We start from the raw sequence: 15,058 nt of genomic DNA, 5'->3' as shown, positions 1-15,058 counted from the left end.
CGTTTATATCAGACAGCTTTCACAGGTTATACAGTGGAGTTGTTCACACTCCACTGAGCAGGAGAACTGCACCGAATTACAGAGAATTACCACTTAAAACACACTCTGTCTGTCCATACACATGCTCTTTTGCTTACATACCTTCTAATTCTCTTCCAACAAGCCTTTTACATGCTGTTTAAATGTAATTATTTCCAATCCTAACAAATACACCTTGGGCCAGATGCATATATATGATGTGTTTAAGCACATAAAGCATGGCCTGGTGTTTGTAAAGGAAGATTGTGCAGCCAGGATGTATTTGCATTCTTCCCACCAGGCATATCTATCTGCAGTATTTTATAAGTGTGGGTGATATACTGAGGAGCAGATAGAGGTGACACATGTAACCTTATAATAAAACAGTTTCAGGTTGTTTGCCAGTTTAACTGACTGTGTTATTATTTCTGCAGGCTGCTCAGAGCTCTGTAAAATGTCAATCGATGGCAAATTAATAAACTTCATCTCCCTGTGAAGATTAGTAAGAAAAGTGATTTTCAACATGAACATTATGAATTTGACATTGACTCTTTCTGATGTGTAATAATAATAATGATGATTGAGATTGAACTGTGATGATGGTTTGCAGAAATGTGATGAATTAGTGATGCAGATGCAAGAAAAATTATGCACAACTGTGTTTCACCTCGCTGGTGTTACACAAGTCAGAAAATGTGCAGTTTCTGTTTTCATTGACAGCTTTAATGAGATGTGCAGCGGTGCACGGCTTTCTACATGCAAACTGAGTTTAAGTGCATTTCTACATCTATGCATCAATAAATCCATCAGAAATATATTTTTAATAGAAGTTTTTGTATGTTTTTTTTCTGTAGTTCCACCTATTTTATGCACCTAAAATGCAATAAAGAATTACTTATACTGTATTTATCAACCCTTTTGTTGTCTTAAGGGTTAAAATGACCCTCCACCATGTTTAACAGCAGAGGAAACCTCCTTAATGATCTTTTTTCAACATAAAATTCAATGACTTTTCCTAGAATGACACCAACATGAGAGAAAAAATGCCTTTGTTCATATTTCCAAGAAAGCTGAACACCAACAGGGGATAAATCTGGTCTTAGGCAGCTTTAAAATAATTTTCATACCACAAAAACTACCAATGAAAACAATGCATGCATGCGTGCAAGTACGCATTCACACTTCACACTAAAAAAATGTGTTTACAGCTATGCAGTCCCTTTAGCAATACTTAAAAATAAATAAATCAGTAAACCAGTTAAGACAGGTTTGTTAATAAAAATGAGTGGATTTCACTGATTTAATCCAGTTTTTCTGCGCTATATAACATAGCATATAACATATAACATAATATAATATATATATAACATATATATATATATATATATATATATATATGTTTTTGATGAGTGACAGGTTGTTTCTTCATGCAAAATAGATTTGGGTTTTAAAATTCAATCAAGCTGCTTTATTTAAGAGCTTTAGTTAAGGTGGGTCATTTTTGACCCTTAGGACAACACAAGGGTTAAAAAACCTAAAAACACAGCCTAGTAATATTTAATCTTGATCTTCTTACTATTTCAGCAACTTTATATTCAATTCTTTTTTATCATTATTTAGCTTTTTCGAGCCCTTTCCTTCACAAAATGCACAGAGTAGGTTCTGCTTCCATCAGCTTCTGCCTTCAATAAGCAGATATCGTACGTAGAAATAGAATAAAATAAAATAAAAATCATACTCCAGGGAGCTTATTATATCTTACTAGATCCATTAATCAGTCAGTATTAGAGCACACCACTTTTTATTTTTGTTTTACTGTGAACATAAATAATAAACACGGGGAACGAAAAATACGTGCTTCCGGTATGCTCGCTTTTATTTTGAAAGGATTCGAATCAACTTCCGGTCCTGACAGTGCAGGTCTGCAGCCGGACCCCTCTCAAAAACTTAGTTTCTGTCTCTATATTGCATTTGAAATGTGCAACATATTTTATATTCAATGCAAAGGGCAGCAATCCCTCAGGAGTAATGGATTGAAAACATCATATGGGAAAAAGACACGTGAGTATGCATGCTAATAGAAAACATGAATATGCTCTAACACACAAAAAAACATAATAGAACAAACCTTAGGCCCCATTAACTTTTTTCAAAGTTTCTCAGATCCAGATATGATCCACATGTCATTTAACAAGCTGTGGCCTCAGACGAGGGTTGACAGAATGAATAATTTCTTTCTCATTTTCATAAGAACGGAGGTTTGATTGATAGGATTTTGAGAGGGAGGTGCACGAGGCCATATCCAGACTTTCTCAGTACGGGAGAAGTTTCTTTATATATTCTTTTATGCAGGACAAACATGTTGGAAAATATATTTCTCACAGAAGATTTTAACCCTCTGGAGTGTCCAGAAGCTCCAAATAATCCAGACTTGTTGACTCCATCAGACTAGAAAACAAAGCAGCGTGGAGCCCTACTGTACATTTACCTCTAAAGTTCTGGCTGTAAACTCCATGAGGCCAGTTTCAGTTTGATGATGATATACCAAGTAAAACTGGAGACAAGCTCAAATAGATTTAGTATCAAATGATAGAACTGGATGGAACCCTCTTATATGGTAGATTTGACACCTTTGGTCACATTTGCAACATTTAAAATTCTTTATTGAGCATGATAGTGTTTTGAAAGTTAAAAAAAAGATTCAAAATCACATTTTATGTTGGACTAAAGGACTACAAAAGACACAAAATGACCAAAAAAAGACACAAAATGACTAAAAATAGACACAAAAAGACACAAAATGACTAAAAAAGACACACAATGACTAAAAAAAATGAACAAACAGACACAAAATGACTAAAAAAGACACACAATTACCAAAAAAAGACACAAAATGACCAAAAAAGACACAAAATGACTAAAAAAAGGAACAAAAAGACACAAAATGACTAAAAAAGACACACAATTACCAAAAAAAGACACAAAATGACCAAAAAAGGCACAAAATGACTAAAAAAAGGAACAAAAAGACACAAAATGACAAAAAAAGACACACAATTACCAAAAAAAGGAACAAAAAGACACAAAATGACTAAAAAAAGACACAAAATGACTAAAAAAGACACAAAATTACCAAAAAAAGACACAAAATGACCAAAAAGACTCAAAATTACCAAAAATAAATACACAACATGACCAAAATTGTTGGTTCAAAATGTTGATCCAGTAAGTCAGAATAAAAAAATCTATTATTATTAGGTCATGTAGGTGACCAACATGGCATTTAAACATTTTTAAGTGGTGTTTACAGGCAGGATGAAAAGGATTAAAAAATGGACAAAATAGTCCAAGACTCCTTAGAGTTAAGCTAGTGATCAAAGCACATGTGACCAGGATTGGCCACCAAAGTGTGAATGATGGAGTATTTCAGCTGTGTCTGTCCCAGCTGACTGAACTGATACGCTCCCATTTTAACCAATCAGCTGTATTGATCCTGTGTTGGGCTATGAGCACTTCCAAAATGTGAGTGACGAATTACACTCAATACTGTCCCTGAACGCATCCTGGTAGAGATATGCCCCTACAAACATCAAGCCACTAGTGAATACTCCCTAAAAACAGTTTTGATTAATATATATATATAGCAGGAGTCTCAAACTCAAATTACCTGGGGGCCACTGGAGGCAGTATCAAAATGACCAAAAGTACTAAAAAAAGACACAAAATTACCAAAAAAAGACACAAAATGACAAAAAAATACACAGAATTACCAAAAAAAGTAAATAAAGGGACCTTCCACATACAACACGGTAAAGTGCCATTCATATAAAACTCACATTAAACTTTCATATCAAGGTGGGGGCCACAAAATATCGTCATGAGGGCTGCAATTGGCCCACGGGCCGCGAGTTTGAGACCCATGATTTATAGAGTTAGTTAGGGTTATATATATATATATATATATATATATATATATATATATAAATGGGGGGTGTTATTTTTTCATAAAAGCCCAAAATTTGTGGCGTCTCACACATTCTAATGCCACTATTCCATCATATACACTGATCTTAATGATTGCATATTTTAAGAATTATTTTAATCAAGAATAAGGGTTCTTGTATATTTTATTTAAGGCATCTTATTTTGAAAGTCTTCTTGTAAATTGTGTGGTCGGTGCTGTGCTCTTATTTTGAAAGCTGCATGCATTTAGCCACAGGAAGTTATTATTATGTTTAGCAATTAGTTCAAACTGGGAACCATCATCTACTGCAGGTAATACAATGACTGTCAGTCAGTGCCTCATACAACTCTACTTCAAAAAAAGCTGAACCACTTTAACAGTTAAGAGTTTAGGCCTTACTATAGGACGACCAAGTCAGGTTCCACCGAGATTTGAACTCGGATCACTGGATTCAAAGTCCAGAGTGCTAACCATTACACCATGGAACCCCTATATCTGTTAACACTTCCTGATAAAAACAGTCATATGCACATTTAGAGAGCTTACTTCCCGAACTAAAGACCCAAAGAGGAGGGAAGAGAGTAAATTATGCCTACTTTCGTGTTGACGCAGCAGGAATAACATAAATATTTGAAAGCAGTACAGTTTGCCTGGAGCCTTGCTGCAACATATTGTTTTTCTTTTCTTTTAATTGTCACCTGCTGCCTGCATTTTGGATTTTCCTCCACAAAAAATAAAGACATCACCAAGAAATGGGTGCATAAACACTCCACAGAATGTAAGAAATTAAGAGTTTGGCCCTGCTTATCCTGCTGCCCCCGCGACTTTTTTGGAAATGTTGTGTCTTTTTTGGAAATTCTGTGTCTTTTTTGGTAATTGTGTGTCTTTTTTTGGTAATTTTGTGTCTTTTTCTATTCATTTTGTGCCTTTTTTGGGTAATTTTGTATCTTTTTTTACATAATTTTGTGTCTTTTTCTATTAATTTTGTGCCTTTTTTGTTAATTTTGTGCCTTTTTTTGTAATTTTGTGTCTTTTTTTGCATAATTTTGTGTCTTTTTCTATTAATTTTGTGCCTTTTTTGTTAATGTTGTGCCTTTTTTTAGTAATTTTGTGTCTTTTCTATTAATTTTGTGCCTTTTTTGGAAATTTTGTGGGGGTTTTTTATATAATTTTGTGTCTTTTTTTGGTAATTTTGTGTCTTTTTTGGTAATTTTCTGTCTTTTTTATATAAGTTTGTGTCTGTTTTGGTAATTCTGTGTCTTTTTTTGGTAATTTTGTGTCTTTTTCTATTCATTTTGTGCCTTTTTTTATTAATTTTGTGTCTTTTTTGTAATTTTGTGTCTTTTTTTGGTAATTTAGTGTTGGGAAAACAAAGCTTCGTACAAAAATAAAGACATCACCAACAAATGGGTGCACAAACACTCCCAACAATGTAAGAAATTCAGAGTTTGGCCCTGCTTATCCTACTGCCCCCGCGACCCGGCCCCGGATAAGCAGACGAGAATGGATGGACGGACGGACGATCACGATTCCCTGCTTCATCCTGCAGCTTTCATTTCACATATCTGATCCATCTAAAACTCAAAGTGGCCAGGTGTAAACGAGGTGTTAATGAGCTCATTGTGGATATAAAAGCATGATCGCTGCCTTCCAATAAAACATGATAAGTGATTATCAAGCTTTTGTATCAATTTATTGGCTGAGTGTTCCCTCCCGGTGCCTGTAATCATGATGTGAAGATGGAGTCGTGTGGGAAGGGGAGAAGGCTCTTTCCAAGGCATCAAAGTCCTACAAATGTCTTCCCCACTGGCAAAATAAGCCATCTCATTAGTTAAATAAGTTGTGAGCATATTGATTAGAGTGTTTAATTTACCTCACCTCTCTGACTGAGCACAGAGGGCCTAGAGCGAGAGAAGAGAGAGAGAGAGAGGCATGCAGAGTTTAAAGCACAGAAACCAAAAGATTACAGCGAGAGCCGCGAACACAAAGTACCTGATGATGCTGCCAGATGAAAAAGCACTCACCAACATCAATATGATACAACCTGCGGGCACCAACCATAGCAGAACGCCATGCTAATCCATCCAGGAGCCGTTCACATACAGTATTTCAGGAAAAGGATCTCAAAAAGAGCCAGTAAGTTATTTCTGAGGACCACAAACGGCTGAATATGATCCACTGGAGGCTTTTCAGGAGAGGAAAGTGTATAATAATTCACCTGAGCTAGCCTTGTTTTTGTGTTCATGTACAACATGGATGTCAAACTTGCGGCACGCGGGCCATTTGTGGCCCTCGTGACGATATTTTGTGGCCCCCACCTTGATATCAAAGTTTAATGTGAGTTTTATATGAATGTCTCTTTACCGTGTTGTGTGTGGAAGGTCCCTTTATTGCTCCAGCTGGAGCTTTGTTTCACTTGTTTCTATGACGACGTTAACAAAAAGAAAGGCAGCTGCTACCGGAGCGTTTATTATCTGCCGTGTTGTTGTTACCACAAGAAGTGGAAATGTTATGGAATGTCATTTGTGTCTTTTTTTTGGTAATTTTGTGTCTTTTTTAAATAATTTTGTGCCTTTTTTTGGTAATTTTGTGTCTTTTTTGGAATATTTTTGTCTTTTTCTTTAAATAATTTTGTGTCTTTTTTAAAAATAATTTTGTGTCTCTTTTTTTCGTAATTTTGTATCTTTTTAGTTATTTTGTGTCTTTTTTGAATATTTTTGTCTTTCTCTTTAAATCATTTTTGTCTTTTTTTTAATCATTTTGTGTCTTTTAAAAAAATAATTTTGTGTCTTTTTTTAGTAATTTTGTGTCTTTTTTGGAATTTTGTGTCTTTTTTTTAGATATTTTGTGTCTTTTTTTTTTTTTTTTAGATATTTTGTGTCTTTTTTTGGTCATTTTGATACTGCCTCCAGCGGCCCCCAGGTAATTTGAGTTTGAGGCCCCTGATGTAAGGGGTAGGACTGTGTCAATTCTAATTTAGGTTCAGGGCTCGGGGCCAAGGCGTGGGGCTAGTAGTAGTGTTGGGACAACGAAGCTTCATGAAGCATTTTCTTTATTTTTCTGACCCAACTAGATGGCGGTCTTAGCTTAAATAAAAGGCTTCATCAATAGTGATTGAGTGTGTTTTCAGCCCTTTGTTGAACAAAGAGCACCATCTCTTAGGCTCCGTAAATAAAGAAAATGCTTCATGAAGCTTCCTAACCCCAACACTAGTTTAGGTCTTACTTTGGGACGACCAAATCAGGTTCCACCGAGATTTGAACTCGGATCACTGGATTCAAAGTCCAGAGTGCTAACCATTACACCATGGAACCACTACACAGTAAACACTTCCTGATAAAAGCAGATTAACAGCGCAGAAAATAAAGCAAATGCTTCATGAAGCTTCGTTGTCCCAACACTTAGTAGGCTATTCCATGGATATTTGTTCCTATTGGTTTGTTCCAAGTCACGTGACTTTCAAGGTTCCGGCGGTCAGAACAAAAAACATGGCGGACAGTTCTCTCATTTTTAGTGAAAAAAAAAATCAATATTTTGACTTAGTTTCTGCATAAAAATGGATTTTGATCACATTTCTAGCGAGAAATATATGTTTTATTTTCTAAATATTCACTCAGTGAATGTACATAATCACTTTGTATGTTGGAATAGCCACGGGATATGACTGTCATTAACTTGCATTGTAGCTAAATCCGTGTCAGTTTCACGGAAATTTGAGTGATTCCGTGGCTATTCCACGGATTCCTGTGAGACCATGTTGACCATGGGGCAGACTCAGACAGAGGGGTAGGGTAATGGGTGGTAATGGGATTCAGCCTTGGTCTTGTTCTCTTCTCCTTCTTCTAACTCTATACGAGGTTTTGCTGATTTGGCTACATTTCTGGTTGTTTTTGGGAGAGATTATTGTCATTTTATTTTGCTAACCGTCTGCCGCCAAACAACAAGTGAAGTGTTCCAACAATCACCGACTCTTATCTGGTTTGGTTGGAATAAAAATTAATTTACCAAGTGAGATGTGAAAACATGTTGGCTCTACCCAATATTTACCCTGCTGTCTCTCTCTGCCAACGGCCAGGTTATTTTTGCCAACTTTATTGCAGATTTTAACAAGAATTTTGGGAAAAATCAACAAAATGATAAACAAATGAATGCTTGTTTCTATCCACTGCTGTTAAAAACTATGAGAAGTTCAACCAAGCTCTAGAGAAGAGAAGAGATCTCTAACCTGGGCGACAGAATAGACTGTTTGACATTTTGGGTGGTATTAGCAAAATTGTCAAAATGACAGTTTTGTGGCTCACGGTGCCAAGGAGTGTTTTTTGAAAATGTCACCAAAAAAAAAGACACAAAATGACAAAAAAAGACACAAAATGACTGAAAAAACACTAAATTACCTTAAAAGACACAAAATGACAAAAAAATACACAGGATTAACACAAAAGACACAAAATTACTAAAAAAGACACACCATTATTTAAAAAAAAGACACAGAATTACCAAAACAGTAATTAAAGGGACCTTCCACACACAACACAGTAAAGTGCCATTCATATAAAACTCACGTTAAACTTTCATATCAAGGTGGGGGCCACAAAATATCATCACGAGGGCCACAATTGGCCCGCGGGCCGCGAGTTTGAGACCCATGGTCTACAGACTGGTCTCCCCTCAAAAATGTCAATATAAAGTGTTTGTACATGCAACAAAATAAGACTCACGTTTACGTGTTTGACTGTCCGTCACTGTCGGTTTCCATGGCGACTGTCACACTCGGGGAGGAGGAGGTTGGGTCGAACAAACTACGACTTTCACCAGGAGAACGACTTTTTAAGTAATTTTAAAAAAATTTAACGTTGTCAACCTAACTAACCTGCCCGGCGATATCAGTGGCTTCTTTTAAATCTCTTCTAAAAACTCACATTTATCGATTGGTCTTCTCTTCATTTCCTTTTATTATTGTTGCATGATTACCTTGTTGTGATTGGTGATTTTAAATTTAAATTTTTTTAAGTCCAATGTCATTTCTCCTTGTTGTTTTATTTTGTTGTTGTCAGTTAATTGTATTTGATATGTTTTATTTCTCTTGTAGGCCTACAGCACCTACCTTGTTTTTGAAAGGCGCTATATAAATAAAGTTATTATTATTATTATTATTATCATTATTATTATTATTATTTTTATGTAACTTATGTGGCTCAAGACACCCTCGTAACTACTTCACTTCTGCTATTTACGTATATTTAAAAATTTTCTGCTCTAAACCTAGGTCAGTGATTATTTAGCCTAAATTCACAGAAACTGCAGCTTTATTTGTCCAAACAAATGTACCTTTAGTTGTACCAGACATTAAAATGAACAAGAAATTGAAGAAAAAGGTCGGTCTAATAATTTTTTCCATGGCTGTTTGTCAATATCGCTCGTTTTCGCTGCACACACACCCTTTATTAACGTATTTGACGGGAGAACCGGCTGGTTATTGGGCTGACAAACACAATTTTGACATTCAACCCTAACAGATAATTAATATAATCTGTCTTGTTTCCCCATTATAATTACTTTTCATCACAGTTTATGTTCCTAATGCTTCTGTACTGATTTATTGGAACATGCATCCAATTCTTATTTCCCTCATATTCTGTTTTTACCAATAAATTAAAGAGAAAACTAAGAAAACAGTTGTGAATGACACCCAATTAGTGCTTTACAGACTCCAACACACACTCAGTGTGTCGGTGGTTTAGTATGCTGCGATGATTTTCTGGCAAAAAAAACAACTTCATCCTACATTCACACATAGTGAGACACAGTCCATGGCCGTTTCTCAACATTTACATAATATACTCACTAAAATAAGCCACACAACTGAATTAACATGCTAGAGACGCTTGTTGGGTTATCAAAGCCTCGAACCAATCACAGCACATCAAACACTGCACAGCTCACACACACACACACACACACACACACACAGACAAAAACACACAGCTCACACACACACACACACACACAGCTTATTTTTATTTAGTAATTTTGTGTCTTTTTTAAATAATTGTGTGTCTTTTTCAAATAATTTTGTGTCTTTTTGGGTCATTTTGTGTCTTTTTTAATAACTTGTGTCTTTTTTGGTAATTCTGTGTTTTTTTTAAGTAGTTTAGTGTTTTTTCAGTCATTTTGTGTCTTTTTTTGGTCATTTTGTGTCTTTTTAAGTAATTGAGTGTTTTTTTCGGTCATTTCATGTCTTTTTTTGTAATTTTGTGTCTTTTTTTGGTAATTCTGTGTATTTTTTTAAGTAGTTTAGTGTTTTTTCAGTTATTTTCTGTCTTTTTTGTAATTTTCTAGTGTTTTTTGCTCATTTTGTGTCTTTTTTTAGTAATTTTCTTACTCAGTTAGAGAGAGAGACCCCTGCACTATAATAACCCATGCAAGTGAATTAACATGCTAGAGCATGCTAGTTGGGTTATCAAAGCCTCGTTCCAATCTCACAGCACATGAAACACTGCACAGCTCACACACACACACACACACATCTTACCCCCCCTCCACCCTCCACCCTGTCCGTCCAGTGGTCACCAGGACAAAATATGGCTGGGAGGGACAGATGGACAGAAGAAAATGCTGTCTGTCACCACTCGCTTGTCCAACTTTCTTAAGTTGCCACTAATCAACAAAGAGCCTGTTGGGGTTAGAGCCCAGGGGAAGCCTCCAGCTATTTTCCAATTAGTGTCACCAGAGAGACAAATAGGAATTCTACACAGTGCACTCAGGAAAAAAAGAGAGTGAAAACAAGAAGGGTGGAGGTGGAGGAGAGGGGGATGAGAGAGGATAAGACGGCGCTTTGCTGAAGAGCACATTGCAAGGGCAAAGAGAGAGAACGAGAGAGCGAGAACGACAGAGCGAGAGAGAAAACGAGAGAGCGAGAGAGCGAGAACGAGAGAGCGAGAGAGCGAGGAGGCAGGCCAAGAAAAGCCCAGTGAAAGATGTCGAGGCGGGTATCTCTTCTCTCTGGGGTGAGCAGATTAAACGATTGTGACAGCAATTTGGGCAAAACAACATTCGTAGCTGAGACAGACAGACAGACAGAGGACTGGCCTGTCTGGGAGAATAGTCATTCATTACGGAGGGAATGTGGAGACGGACAGGGTTCCAGCTCACCACTATCAATTAACTGCAGCTCTCTTTGTATGCCGAGGAGGCTGGATGAAACTCGACAGTCCTCCACCGAGTCCCCACTCGGCTTCTTAACATGCAAGACTCCTTTTCTATCTTTCTATCGAGCAGCTCTAAAGGCTGCTGTGATATGAAAGTTTAATGTGAGTTTTATATGAATGGCACTTTACCGTGTTGTGTGTGGAAGGTCCCTTTAATTACTTTTTATGGTAATTTTGTGTCTTTTTTTTGTAATTTTGTGTCTTTTTAAAATACCTTTGTGTCTTTTTTAATAACGTGTCTTTTTTTGGTAATTTTGTGTCTTTTTTCAATTAATCTTGTATCTTTTTTTGGTAATTTTGTGTCTTTTTTCAATTAATCTTGTATCTTTTTTTGGGTAATTTTGTGTCTTTTTTTAACAACTTTGTGTCTTTTTTGGTAATTTTGTGTCTTTTTTAATAACTTTGTGTCTTTTTCGGTAATTTTGTGTCTTTTTTAATAACTTTTGTGTCTTTTTTAATTACTTTGTGTCTTTTTTGTAATTTTGTGTCTTTTTAATAACTTTTGTGTCTTTTTAAAATAATTTTGTGTCTTTTTAAAAATAATTTTGTGTCTTTTTTAATAACTTTGTGTCTTTTTTAAATAATTTTCTGTCTTTTTTAATAACTTTGTGTCTTTTTTCAGTCATTTTGTGTCTTTTTTGGTCATTTTGTGTCTTTTTTTTAGTAATTTTGTGTCTTTTTTTGGTCATTTTGTGTCTTTTTTGGTCAATTGGTGTCTTTTTGATAATTTTGTGCCTTTTTTTGTCATTTTGTGTCTTTTTTTGGTCATTTCGTGTCTTTTTTTAGTAATTTTGTGTCTTTTTTTGGTCATTTCCAGCTCACCACTATCAATTAACTGCAGCTCTCTTTGTATGCCGAGGAGGCCGTGTCTGAAACTCGACAGTCCTCCACCGAGTCCCCACTCGGCTTCTTAACATGCAACACTCCTTTTCTATCTCTCTATCTCTCAGCTCTAAAGGCCTGCAGAGCTCCTCCGGTGGCTTCACACACCTGCATGAGAAAACAAAAGGCTCGGTGACTCAGCTGGCTCACCGGAGGTGTGTGAGTTAGCAGAGTGAGTTAGCCTGCGTGGGGAACCTGAAGGTCACAAATGCAGAAGGATGTTTTTTTTCTCCTCTTTGGACCTTTTTCAAAGCTGCACTACATGTCTCTGTCTGGTTATTTACCTGTGTGAGTAATATCTCTCACACTTTACACCAGGGGTCTCAAACTCAGATTACCTGGGGGCCGCTGAAGGCAGTCAAAATGACCAAAAAAAGACACAAAATTACTAAAAAAAAGACACAAAATGACAGAAAAAAAGACACAAAATGACTTTAAAAAATTACACAAAATGACCAAAAAAGACACAAAATTATAAAAAAAAGACACAAAATTACAAAAAAGACACAAAATTACAAAAAAAGACACAAAATGACTGAAAACACTAAATTACTTTAAAAAGACATGAAATTACCAAAAAAGACAAAAAAAATGCTAAAAAAAGACACAAAATGACAGAAAAAAAACCCGAAATTACTTAAAAAAGACACAAAATGACCAAAAAAGACAAAATTACTTAAAAAAAGACACAAAATTACTTAAAAAATGACACAAAATTACCAAAAAAGGCACAAAATGACTGAAAAAACACTAAATTACTTTAAAAAGATACAAAATGACCAAAAAAGGCACAAAATGACAAACAAAAATACACAGAATTACCAAAAAAAGACACAATTATTTAAAAAAAGACACAGAATTACCAGAAAAAGACCCAAAATTACCAAAAAAGTAATTAAAGTGACCTTCCACACACAACACGGTAAAGTACCATTCATATAAAACTCACATTAAACATTAAAACACATTATCAAGGTGGGGGCCACAAAATATCGTCACGAGGGCCACAATTGGCCCGCGGGCCACGAGTTTGAGACCCATGCTTTACACAGTGTGAAAGCAGGGCTCAAACACCATTCCTATGCCGGACTTAAAGGTAAAACAAAGAAAAACAACGTAAAGACGGTTATGGAGGAGTTCTGTCCAGCCCCCGGGGAAAAAAAGTACAGTCAGCCTCAACTCTGACCTTACGTTACCGTGGCAACCAAAAGAACCAAAAGTAGTTTAAAGTGACAGTACTCAGAAGGCGCTCATTACAAGGTCTGCAGCCAGACTCTCTTGAAGTTTTTTTAGAGGGCCTTGATGGAGAAGGATGAGTTTGTGTTTTATTTCTATCCAGCAGAGCTGCAGTAAGATCAGCATGCAGCAGGAATCAGAGCTGTGTGTTCTAATGGAAGGTAAGAACATCATTAATTGTTCTGCTTTTAACAGTGAGCAGCCTTCTGTATTACTTACACAGCAGTTTCTGCACGGGAAAAACATAAAAGGATCTTTTGTGTCATTATGTTAAACTATCATTGTGTGCAGAGGCATAACGTATGTGAATGATTGTATTTGTGTGTGTGTGTGTGTGTGTGTGTGTTCTTGTACTTCCTACATAGTGAGGACCAGAACACGTTTTTAACCAACAGAGTGAGGACATTTTTGCAAAGTGAGGACATTTCGGCCAGTCTCACTTCTTTAAAGGCTTTTTTTTAGATTTCAGACTTTGTTTTAAGGGTTAAAGGTTACATGATAATGATAATTAACTGAAACTGTATTGTGTGGTGACAAAACTAACTAAAATTATAGTGAAAATGTCCTTCGTTTTCCTCTTTGTCAACTTTTTTCAGACATAATGAAGATGGATAAGACAAAGGAAATAAAGGCACAATTAACTGTGACCTCTTTTAATCTCCCACCCAACAAATACCCCATTACAAAAAACTACAACTAATAAAAACAAAAACTAAAGCATTTCAATCTTAAAACTAACTGAATTTGAAAACAAAAATTCACAACAAAATTAAAACTAAAACTAATGAAAAATCCAAAACTATTATAACCTTGCAAGGGAATTCACTGTTCCAATGAGGGTCCTCACAAAGATAGAAGTACGAGAATGTGTGTGTGTGTGTGTGTGTGTGTGCGTGTGTGTGTGAGTTGACCTTGAGGAGCGCCGTTCATCACAGTGGGGAAAGGGAACCAAGCAGAGACACAAAGCCTTATCGGAGAAAATACTCTTGTTGTCGGAAATAGCAGTGATGAAACTGCTGATGCTGCAGCTCTACTGTAGTTTTTCACAGCATTGGCAATTTGAGCCACTCAGTTGCTCAACGCGCTCACTCTAGCCCGTCCTGATGCTTTAAGCTTTAACGCTTTAACGCTTTAACGCAGCTAACCAGTGGCTCTGTTGGCAACTTTTGTTTGCAGGGTTCACTTTGGGTAATGCTCAGATTTAAAAACACACATGTGAGGCAGCATTATTTATTTATTTATTTATTTTTAACTTTCTTTTATTGGTTTTATGTACACCAGTGGTTCCCAACCTTTTTCTTGAGGGACCCACAATTTTACCATTGTAAACTTTGGCGAACCCCCCATTGTCCATTGCTTCTATGAAGCCAAACAATGTAACTTTCATTGTTCCCTCTCTTTTTCTTTTTGAGATATTCAGCATTCTCGTCTCCCTGACGCTTCGCCATTTTTGTTTCTGTTTTTAGGCGAGGTTACCACCAGGTGAGGTTACCGCCAGGTGAGGTTACCGCCAGGTGAGGTTACCGCCAGGTGAGGTTACCACTAGGTGAGGTTACCACTAGGTGAGGTTACCACCAGGTGAGGTTACCACTAGGTGAGGTTACCACCAGGTGAGGTTACCGCTAGGTGAGGTTACTGCTAGGTGAGGTTACCACTAGGTGAGGTTACCACTAGGTGAGGTTACCACCAGGTGAGGTTACCGCTAGGTGAGGTTACTGCCAGGTGAGGTTACCACTAGGTGAGGTTACCA

At 36.5% G+C, this 15,058-nt stretch overlaps 2 non-coding genes across 2 annotated transcripts; both read right to left on the bottom strand.

The window, feature by feature from the left end:
• Positions 1-4,398: 4,398 nt before the first annotated feature.
• Positions 4,399-4,470, bottom strand: trnaq-uug (transfer RNA glutamine (anticodon UUG)). Its single transcript has one exon. It is a non-coding gene; the product is annotated as a tRNA-Gln (tRNA).
• Positions 4,471-7,224: 2,754 nt separating this feature from the next.
• On the bottom strand, positions 7,225-7,296 carry trnaq-uug (transfer RNA glutamine (anticodon UUG)). Its single transcript has one exon. It is a non-coding gene; the product is annotated as a tRNA-Gln (tRNA).
• Positions 7,297-15,058: the final 7,762 nt, after the last annotated feature.

Source organism: Centropristis striata, chromosome 12 (genome assembly GCF_030273125.1).
Source record: "Centropristis striata isolate RG_2023a ecotype Rhode Island chromosome 12, C.striata_1.0, whole genome shotgun sequence".
In the NCBI taxonomy this organism is placed as follows: Eukaryota; Metazoa; Chordata; class Actinopteri; order Perciformes; family Serranidae; genus Centropristis; species Centropristis striata.
This window is presented reverse-complemented; position numbering and strand designations above follow the sequence as displayed.